This window comes from Molothrus aeneus, chromosome 18 (genome assembly GCF_037042795.1).
Source record: "Molothrus aeneus isolate 106 chromosome 18, BPBGC_Maene_1.0, whole genome shotgun sequence".
NCBI classification, from domain to species: Eukaryota; Metazoa; Chordata; class Aves; order Passeriformes; family Icteridae; genus Molothrus; species Molothrus aeneus.
The window spans coordinates 13734107-13744173 of NC_089663.1; the positions used below are offsets into that span (position 1 = coordinate 13734107).

At 53.8% G+C, this 10067-nt stretch overlaps 1 protein-coding gene across 4 annotated transcripts in view; it reads right to left on the reverse strand.

Annotated features, from left to right (window-relative positions):
- The window catches only part of RIMBP2 (RIMS binding protein 2), a 90003-nt gene extending 85201 nt beyond the window's left edge, over positions 1-4802 (reverse strand). The window contains exon 1 of one of the 4 annotated variants that reach the window (XM_066562247.1): positions 4292-4801. The gene's annotated coding sequence lies outside the window, so the exon portion shown is untranslated. Of the gene's footprint in view, positions 1-4291 lie in introns of all 4 variants that reach the window. The other 3 variants (XM_066562249.1, XM_066562252.1, XM_066562250.1) reach the window with 3 other exon arrangements.
- Between the last annotated feature and the right edge of the window lie 5265 nt (positions 4803-10067).

Below are 10067 nucleotides of genomic sequence, written 5' to 3' on the forward strand. Positions count from 1 at the left end.
ATCATTCACCAGCATGGCTGCAGTGAGGGAGAAGCCTCAGTGCCCACTCAGGCTGCAGCCCCCAGCAGCTGCAGGGCCAGGGCACCCCTGCCCAGAGCCCCTGGCTGGGGCCTTTTCTCCATCCTGAGCCCCCTGCCCCTGCCCTGAGCCCCTGGCTGGGGCCTTTTCTCCATCTGAGCCCCCCTGCCCCTGCCCAGAGCCCCTGGCTGGGGCCTTTTCTCCATCTGAGCCCCCTGCCCAGAGCCCCTGGCTGGGGCCTTTTCTCCATCTGAGCCCCCTGCCCCTGCCCCGAGCCCCTGGCTGGGGCCTTTTCTCCATCTGAGCCCCCTGCCCCTGCCCCGAGCCCCTGGCTGGGGCCTTTTCTCCATCCTGAGCCCCCTGCCCCTGCCCCGAGCCCCTGGCTGGGGCCTTTTCTCCATCTGAGCCCCCTGCCCCTGCCCTGAGCCCCCTGCCCCGAGCCCCTGGCTGGGGCCTTTTCTCCATCTGAGCCCCCTGCCCCTGCCCTGAGCCCCCTGCCCCGAGCCCCTGGCTGGGGCCTTTTCTCCATCCTGAGCCCCCTGCCCCTGCCCAGAGCCCCTGGCTGGGGCCTTTTCTCCATCTGAGCCCCCTGCCCCGAGCCCCTGGCTGGGGCCTTTTCTCCATCCTGAGCCCCCCTGCCCCTGCCCAGAGCCCCCCACAGCCCAGCTCGAGCCCTTTTCTCACCACTGAGTGTGCCCGTGCTCACAGGGGTCTGAGGATGAGGGAAGAGACGAGGAGCTGACTCCATGTTTCACAAGGCTGATTTATTATTTTATGATGTATATTACATTAAAACTATACTAAAAGAATAGAAGAAAAGGATTTCATCAGAAGGCTGGCTAAGAATAGAATAGGAAAGAATGCTAACAAAGGCTTGTGTGTTGGACAGTGTCCAAGCCAGCTGGGCTGTGATTGGCCATTAATTAGAAACAACCACATGAGCCCAATCCCAGCTGCACCTGTTGCATTCCACAGCAGCAGATAACCATTGTTTGCGTTGTGTTCCTGAGGCCTCTCAGCTTCTCAGGAGGAAAAATGCTAAGGAAAGATTTTCCATAAAAGATGCCTGTGACAACTGAGCACCCCTGCCCTGCCCAGAGCCCTCTTCCCCATCACTGAGCACCCCTGCCCTGCCCAGAGCCCATTGCTGGAGCCCTTTTCCCCAGCACAGAGCCCAGAATGGGTCCATGGCACCCTGCTTGGGAGCAGCTGCATTCCCCAGCGCTGTGGCTACACTCCAGTTCTATTTTTATTCCTGATATTGGGATATATTTTTCAATTCTAACAGCAAGTGCTGCTCTAACACAGGAAATGCTGCTGTCAGCAGCACTCTGTGACAATCCTCATCTGTGCTGGGCAGGCATCTTACACAGAACATCAACAGTCACAGTGATCACCAGGTGCTGTCCAGAAAACCTGAACAGATTTCAGTTCCTTGGTCCTGTGCAGAGACTCTCCAAACACCAGAGAGGAGCTCATGTCTGCACAGCTTGACACGCTATCAGAATGGGATGTACAGGCTGCGAAAGGGGGAAACAAAGGATCTACACAAAATTCCAGTTAGTCAGAACCTTTTGCTGAATAATAACCCAAAAATAAGTCCCAGGAAGAAGTCGTGACTAACAGACATTTCAGCTGCTGTGACTTATCTCCTAGCAGTGAGGAGGGCCCGAAACAGTTTCAGTGAAATGACAAACAGCCCTGACTGTCAAACCACGCTGCATTCAACATGGATATTGAAAGGAAGGACATGCCCAGACAGCTTCTCTGTGCAGAGCAAAGTCAGCCCGATTTTGGGTATTTAACTCTGATCTGTGCTGGGGTGTTTGACACACAGAAAGGAAACCCCCCAACCCCGAGGATGTTAATTACCCGCTGATCACAGGCTCCTCACTTCTCTTGTGGCAGCCAGAAAGGCTCAGGGTTTGTGACAAGAGCACCGTTGTGCTGGATGTTGATTTAAGGCTCAGTGTCCCACAGCTGCCAAAGGGCAGAGCTCACACACTCAGGTGTGTGCACACCTAACGCTTCACATCTGAACCAGAGACACATCTGTAAAGTTTGGGCAGAGGCAAAAGTGCATCCACAGCTTGTACAGGTATGGATGGACAGGTAAGGATGCACAGATTTATTTATGCAGATGCCAAGAACATCCACAGCTTGCACAGGCATGGGACTGGTCACATCTACAGAGAGATGCTTCAGGTCTCTGAGCTTGCAGTTGTCAGTTAACTAAAGCAGCACTTAGCAGCTATTCAGACCATTTCCATGCAGAAATCTGTGCCAGGCCCTGCCCCCTATTTTGTTCCACCTCACTCTTCCTACCCCTAAAACCCAGGTGCTGTTTTAGAGCTGTAACTTGGTTCTAATTCTAGAAACTTCAACACGCTGCCTGTCTCAAAAAGGTGCTCCAGGGAGAGACAAGTCCATCAGGCTGGATGTAATAGCAGAGCCCCTCTGTTCTGTGCCTCTAGCATGCAGCCATGCTGTATTTTAGCAGGCTGGAGCTCATTCAGGTACCTGAGCAGGGAAAACCAGGGCTGCTCTCCAGCCTGCAGACAGCAGGGCCTCTTCACTGGTTTCATTTAGAACCGGTCTTTCCCCTTCTAAAAAGAAAACAGTCTGCACAGAACCACTGACCAGGACCATCAGATCAGAAAGGAACAACAGAGGCACCTAAAGAAACCCCAACCTCCTTGAAGGTACTAGAATAGCACAAATGTGTTTCAAAGGCTGTCTACAGTGCTGAGTCTTGGCTGACATCTCTAACATCTGATCTGAATTCCCTTCTTCTTTGTCAGCTGGGCAGACTTGAAAGCCCTCCTCTAATAAAAATGTAACGCCTCCCCATCAAAAACACCAAAATACGAAGTGACTACAGCAACTTTCCTATCAGTGCCATATCCTGCTATTTTTTATCCTATTGGCTTTATGGGGATGCTGTATCTTCCCCTCTGCTGCTCAGTCTGTGTTTCAGTATTTCTGAAATACAGTACTGGTCTGTATTTCAGTATTTCCTGCTGTTTTCTTAAGGCCCTCTTCTATCTTGCCAAGCAATAGTCCTTGTTTTTATTTGGATGATATCAATCATGGTATTCTTCCCCTGTCACAGAATACTTGGTGCAATTCCTAACGCTACAACCAGTGGCTTTGAATGTAGGTATTTCTTCAAAATATATCCAATCCCTTAAGGAGCAGACTCTGTATTTACCAAGTGCAGTGCCAAGGCTCACTAGTAAGTGATTCTGCTGAGTTATTTTGTGTACAAACCCAGCATCGCTACCTGCACTGGACAGAACGGCCCAGGCAGTGTTTTACACTAAAAACCAGGCAGCGGTAGCTTCAAGAAGAAAAAGCAAAGCTGAAAGGTGCCCTGAGGGTCTCCTCAGGCACTAAGGCCGTGCACAGCTGTAATGTCGACCATCACATCACTGTGGCAAAGACACACCCCCGAGCCCAGCAGGAGCCAGTGTGGGGAGAGTTCATAAAACCCCGCAGTGCCCCGGAACGCTGAGCACAGCCCGCACGCTAATTCACCGGTATTTACGGAAATGTGCAATAATACACGGCATTATTCTGTCCTACGTGTTGGTCTGCAGGGCAGACATCCCCCAGTCCTGTTATCTCTAGTGTCCATGCAGCTGTCCGTATCTATGTGCAGATCTCGCCGTTCGGAGGGAAAAGGATGAGGTATTTAGTCGCAATTGGTCCGGTTTAGCCTCAGATGCCAGACAAATGGCACGTATTCGCAGGGGCTGTGCGGAGGAGCGGCCGCGATGACTTTGCCATGACACGACAATCCACATTTGCAAAGCAAACACATTCTGGGAGCAGCACCGTGCCTGGGGCCGGGGGCAGGGACAGCCACCACCAACTGCCCACAGACACCAACGGAGCAGAAACACAGCCACAGACCTGCCAAAATGGCTTTTGTTTCATCGGAAACCCTACAAGCGACTGGGAAATGACATCAGATTAAACATCAGTCGCAGGGAGGATGGAATAATCTAGCAAGAGTTTAATCCCTTTACCTAGTGCTCGTGCACGATGCACATTTTATTATTCAGAGCAGCACCTAGGAGGGAGGATGCAGTGAAGGGCATCGCCGAAAATGCTGCAGAATAATAAAGTTTGCCTGCCTGCGATACGAGTTACCGATGCCGGAAGGGGACTGTCCCCCCGCACACGCATCCCCATCCCCGTTACCGTCCCCATCCCGTCCCCATGGGCCCCAGAGCAGCCGCGGCCGTTCCCGGGAGCGATCCCCGCGTACCTGCGCTCAGGCGGTGCCGAGGGCGAGCGGGATCCTGCGGGAGCGGAGCGGGGCCGGGCAGGAGCTCCGGGTACGGGAGCGGAGCGGGGCCGGCAGCGGCTCCGGTATCGGAGGGAGCGGAGCGGGGCCGCGCAGGAGCTCCGGTGTCCGCAGCAGCAGCAGCAGCTCCGGTGTCGGAGCGGAGCGGGGCCGGCAGCAGCAGATCCGGGTGTCGGAGCAGCTCCGGGGCCGAGAAGGAGCTCAGGCTGTCGGCGGCAGCCGCAGCTCCGCTGTCGGAGCGGCTCCGGGCCGGGCAGGAGCTCCGGTGTCGGCAGCCGCAGCTCGGGTGTCGGCAGCAGCAGATCCGGGTGTCGGAGGGAGCGGAGCGGGGCCGGGCCGGCGGCGGCTCCGGTGTCGGTGACAGCGGCTCCGGTGTCGGAGGAGCTCCGGTGTCCGCAGCAGCCGCAGCAGCTCCCGGTGTCGGAGCAGCTCCAGGCCGGGCAGGAGCTCAGGCTGTCGGTAGCAGCCGCAGCTCCGGGCTCGGAGCCGCTCCGGTCCAGCAGCAGCAGCCGCAGCTCCGGCGGCGCTCGGCGCTCGGGGCCGGCGCTTCACGGGCGCGCCGCGGGCGGGCAGGCGCGGAGCCGAGCGAGCATCATCGCCGTGCCGGCCGCCCGGAGCCTATGAGGCTCTCGCAGCCGCCCAAGATGGCTCTGACGGCTCTGCCGGTGCCCGCGGCGCTCACATGGCCCGGGCCGGGCCGGGCCGGCGCGCCCGGGAGCGGCTGCGGGCAGAGCCCGGGGCTGCGCTAGCGCAGGAGCCGCCGCTGCTGCCTCGGCTCTGGCCTGCTGGCACGGACCAATGAACTGAGCACGCCAGCCCAGCCGTGGGGCTTTTCCGCCGCCCCGCCTGCCCAATGGAGGCGCAGGAGCGCCGGTGCAGAAGGGAATTAAGGCGGATTACCTGGAGCATCCCCAGCGTTCTGCCGCTCCTCTTGCCGGGAAAACGGGGGGCGCCGCATTCCCACAGAGCTCCCGAGGTGCGACAACGTCTCCAGAGGCAGAGGGAGATGCTCTAAGGGGATACGGGGAAAGATTGTCAATAAATGAAATTTTAGAAACCCAGCTTCAGTTGTTTTTCTCATTGTTTCTTGCTCCTAGTTTCTCCTGAGCACAGGTGATCCGAGTGACAGAATCTGATCACTTTGGGAGTGCATTCACTACAACACAGCAGGCTGGTGAAGGTTAAATAATCAAGAAAACATCTGAATTATATTGAGTGGTATTTCTGTATTTTCCTTTTAGTATTTTACAGAGGAAGGGAATATTGCACTCTCAAGGCACTATTTTATTGAATTCTGCTAAAGTATCTAGAGAAATAAATCCCCCAATTCCATACTGCCTTTCCTACAGACACCAGCCTCCCTCCCATGGTTTTACCCACAGACAAAATGAGGAAGAGCAGGAGAATTTTCAGGCAAGTTTGGCATTAACCAAAGAAGGCAGAGTTCCCCCCAAGCCAATGGTTCTCTCTGAAGTTGAAGTGCATGGGGAGTGCCCTGCTCTCCAGAGCTGCAGCACCTGATGCTTCTCTGGAAGGAATGAGGAGCCCCGGAAGAGGGAATTCTCAGGTTCTGTGCCAGCTGCGTTTCCAGCTCGGTGTGAACCCCTGACGGTCTCTGAGCAGCTGGGGAGCCTCTCCCACCCGGCCTTGTCAGGATTCATGGAGCAGCAGCTCCCACCCACGGGCATGGAGCACATTTCTCCTCAGAGGTTTGGGGTTCGCTGGTGGCCACAGTGTGACCTGCAGGGCAAGGCTGCTGCTGCAAATCCTGTCCCTCCTTGTGTGAATGCAGCGTCCAGAGCTGAGCTCTGAGCTCTGAGCCTGGTGCCGCTGCAGGAGGAACAGATGAGGAGAAGGTTCACAGGCAACCTGTGCTGCCTTCCCTGCAGATCTGTGCTGGCACCATCCGGAAACACCAGAACCTTCTGAATGGAAGCCCAAAATCTCAAAACAAGGCTCCCAGAGCCCTCTGTTGTGCAGATCTCAGCCCCAAACGACCTTCCCTGAGATCCCTCGTGACTGCAGCAGAACAACAAAACTCTGGCATTTTCTGAGGGCAGAGCTGCTCCCAGCCAGGCTCCTGTGCTCATTCCCAGATTGGATTATGGCTCTGATCATCAGGCAAGGCACTCTTACTTTTATAACCACTTCATGCCATAAATGGCTTGCTTTTTTTTCTTTTTTGAGTCTAATTTTGGCTAGTCAGATTTCTCCCCTCAGCTGAGCTACATTTCAAACTCAAATGTTCCTTCTGACAGTACCAGCACTGAGCACATTGTGCTCCAGCCCCAGCTCAGATCTGCAGCTCCAGATCTCAGCTGTACCAGAATATTCTGGCACATTCTACAGGTCTGGCTTGCCCAGGCTGGAGGAACGAGGCTGTTCCTCTGTGTGCATTTGTACAAGCACAACAAAAACTCACCAGGCCAAGCTGATCCCTGAAAGTCTGTCAGGCCACTGTGAAATGGTGTTGTGGACATGTCAAACTGAGCCAAACCAGCTCTGCTCCTTCCCTGTCGTGGTGGGTTTCAAACATGAATATCTGTACAGGGGGTGTGGGTACATACAGAGATAAAGTGTGTAAATTATCATAAACTGTCTGAAAGCCTTCTTTTAAAAATATGCAAAATTATAGCAGTAAATTTGATTAAGTCACTCTGAAAGTAAAATAGCAAGTAGTTTTGTAAACTACCAGTACAGACTCACTGCTAAGAAGGTTTTAAAACATATTCTTTATCTCAAGAACATGTTTAGCAATTTGAGTCATAAACATTTGACATATGCAACTTGTTATGCCACAGCAGACGAGAACTGACATTTTACTGGAACTGAAAGATGTTAGGATTTATTATCATAAACATTTTATTCTTATTTTGGTAGTTTGTGTGCATTTTTACCTACCCTCAGGTCTCCCAGCTGATTTAGGAGCTCTTCACAGTCGCTTTGCAGCAGTTGGATCTCCAGATCCTTCATGCTTTTGGATTGTTTGTTGATGTTTTGATGCTGTTGAGAGTTAGCACTGACAAGGTGCATTTTCTGCTGTGGAGGCAGCGTTCTGGAGATTGTTTTGTGATGGCAGCTCTGTTATTGGATGACAGTGTCAAAGGAGATGAAGGGTTGACAGCCTGGTAAGGAGAAAATACATTCCTCATTTTTCATGTCATTCTTGCTAAAGCTTTGTCTGAGGGGAAGAATTTAATTCAAATTCTTTCAAAAATCACAGCGTAAGTGCTTTATTTGAAAGTTTTCTTCCTCAGCCATTTCATTCAAGCTGTAAGTGAATAAGAGACAACCTTGCCTGATCAATCACCGCTGAAGAGATGGGGCTAACACAAGGAAAGGAAAAGCAGACAATTCTTTTCTTTTTCCTTTCCTTTCCTTTCCTTTCCTTTCCTTTCCTTTCCTTTCCTTTCCTTTCCTTTCCTTTCCTTTCCTTTCCTTTCCTTTCCTTTCCTTTCCTTTCCTTTCCTTTCCTTTCCTTTCCTTTCCTTTCCTTTCCTTTCCTTTCCTTTCCCCTTTCCCCTTTCCCCTTTCCCCTTTCCCCCGGCCAGCCACGCTGGGTGGCTCCGGGGACACCGATGGATTTGCCACTGGATGGCAACAGAGCTCTGCTGCTGCTGCTGCGCCTCCGCCAGCCCGCGCCGGGCCGATCCGTGCTGAACTGATCCGTGCTGAACCGATCCGTGCCGGGCCGATCCGTGCTGAACTGATCCGTGCTGAACCGATCCGTGCTGAACCGATCCGTGCTGAACCGATCCGTGCTGAACCGATCCGTGCTGAACCGATCCGTGCTGAACTGATCCGTGCTGAACTGATCCGTGCTGAACCGATCCGTGCCGAGCTCACAGCCCATTCAGAGCCGATCCGTTCCGGACCGATCCGTGCTGAACTGATCCGTGCTGAACCGATCCGTGCCGGGCCGATCCGTGCTGGGCCGATCCGTGCTGAACCGATCCGTGCCGAGCTCACAGCCCATTCAGAGCCAATCCGTGCGGAACTGATCCGTGCTGAACCGATCCGTGCTGAGCTCACAGCCCATTCAGAGCCGATCCGTGCTGAACTGATCCGTGCCGGGCCGATCCGTGCCGGGCCGATCCGTGCTGAACCGATCCGTGCTGAGCTCACAGCCCATTCAGAGCCGATCCGTGCCGGGCTGATCCGTGCTGAGCTCACAGCCCATTCAGAGCCGATCCGTTCCGGACCGATCCGTGCTGAGCTCACAGCCCATTCAGAGCCGATCCGTTCCGGACCGATTCGTGCTGAGCTCACAGCCCATTCAGAGCCGATCCGTTCCGGACCGATTCGTGCTGAGCTCACAGCCCATTCAGAGCCGATCCGTTCCAGACCGATTCGTGCCTGCCCGCGGCTCCCCGGGCCTGCCCTCCCCAGGGCGCTGGGGCACCAAGCCCAGCCCAGCTCAGTTCAGTTCAGCCCAGCCCAGCCCAGTTCAGTTCAGCCCAGCTCAGTTCAGTTCAGCTCATCCCAGCCCAGCTCAGCTCAGCTCAGTTCAGTTCAGTTCAGCTCATCCCAGCCCAGCTCAGTTCAGCCCAGCCCAGCTCAGCCCAGTTCAGTCCAGCCCAGCCCAGCTCATCCCATCCCATCCCAGCCCAGCCCAGCCCAGTTCAGTCCAGCCCAGCCCAGCTCATCCCATCTCATCTCATCCCATCCCATCCCATCCCATCCCAGCCCAGCCCATCCCAGCCCAGCCCAGCCCAGTTCAGTCCAGTCCAGCCAAGCCCAGCCCAGCCCAGCCGTGGGCAGGGGTCCCTGAGGTGACCGAGTTTCAGCTGTGCCCGCTGCCCCAGCTCACACTGACTCCATCTTTAAAGCCACAAACCTCTAAATTTTCAGTTATGGAAATCCCAGTTCTGCCCCAAACTGGGATTTGGGCACCAACTGCTCCTGCCTCAGGCAGCTCCGCCAGCACAGCTCTGTGCAAGGGAAACGCTGACTTTGTTGTGAATGAAGAGTCAGAAAAGCAGAACCAGCCTGAGGTGTGTTATAGCTGCTAACTCTGCAGATGAACATTTAACTGGTGCCTTTCTTCTATCAGGCATTAAACTGTTGAGTAAAGGATCCAGTAAAATCCTGAGAGCTGCCAAACACTTAAGTGTTTATTGATTTATTTTAAAGCATTTTTATCGTGTTTGTATCCACCGAAGGGAGAAGCACTGCAAGCTCTGGAGAGGGGATCCATTAGTGAGCAGAAAAGATGAATCACAGCAGACATCAGGTACAGCTGGCTCTCACTGAGGCACCCAAAGCCACGGGAAAAGCAATTTCTCTGATGTCTCTGCAGGCAGATGGGGCCGTGCCTCCGTCTCCAGGCCTCCTGGGCTTGTCCTCACTGCTGCCTTCCTCCCTGCCAGCCTCAGGCTCAAGGAAAGAAGCTGATCCCCCCTCACACAAGCCACACGTGCAGACAAATGTTCCAGAATTGTCACAAAAGGCAAAAAGGCATTTAACATCAGCATCTCATTATTTTTGGGGGTTTTTTTGTTTTTGTTTGTTTGTTTGTTTTTTGTTTTTTGTTTTTTGTTGTTGTTGTTGGGGGATCACTTCAAACCGGCCAATATTTTAAATTTAATGTCTTACAATACGAGCAGTAAATAACTCCAATTAGAAGAGTCAAGAAGAAAAGTCATAGTGGGGTAGTTACTGGCTAACTCTCACAACATAACTCCCAAAACTGCAAAGAGTTACTGGTGTAATTGGTGTCTCTCTCCTGGGTTCAGGG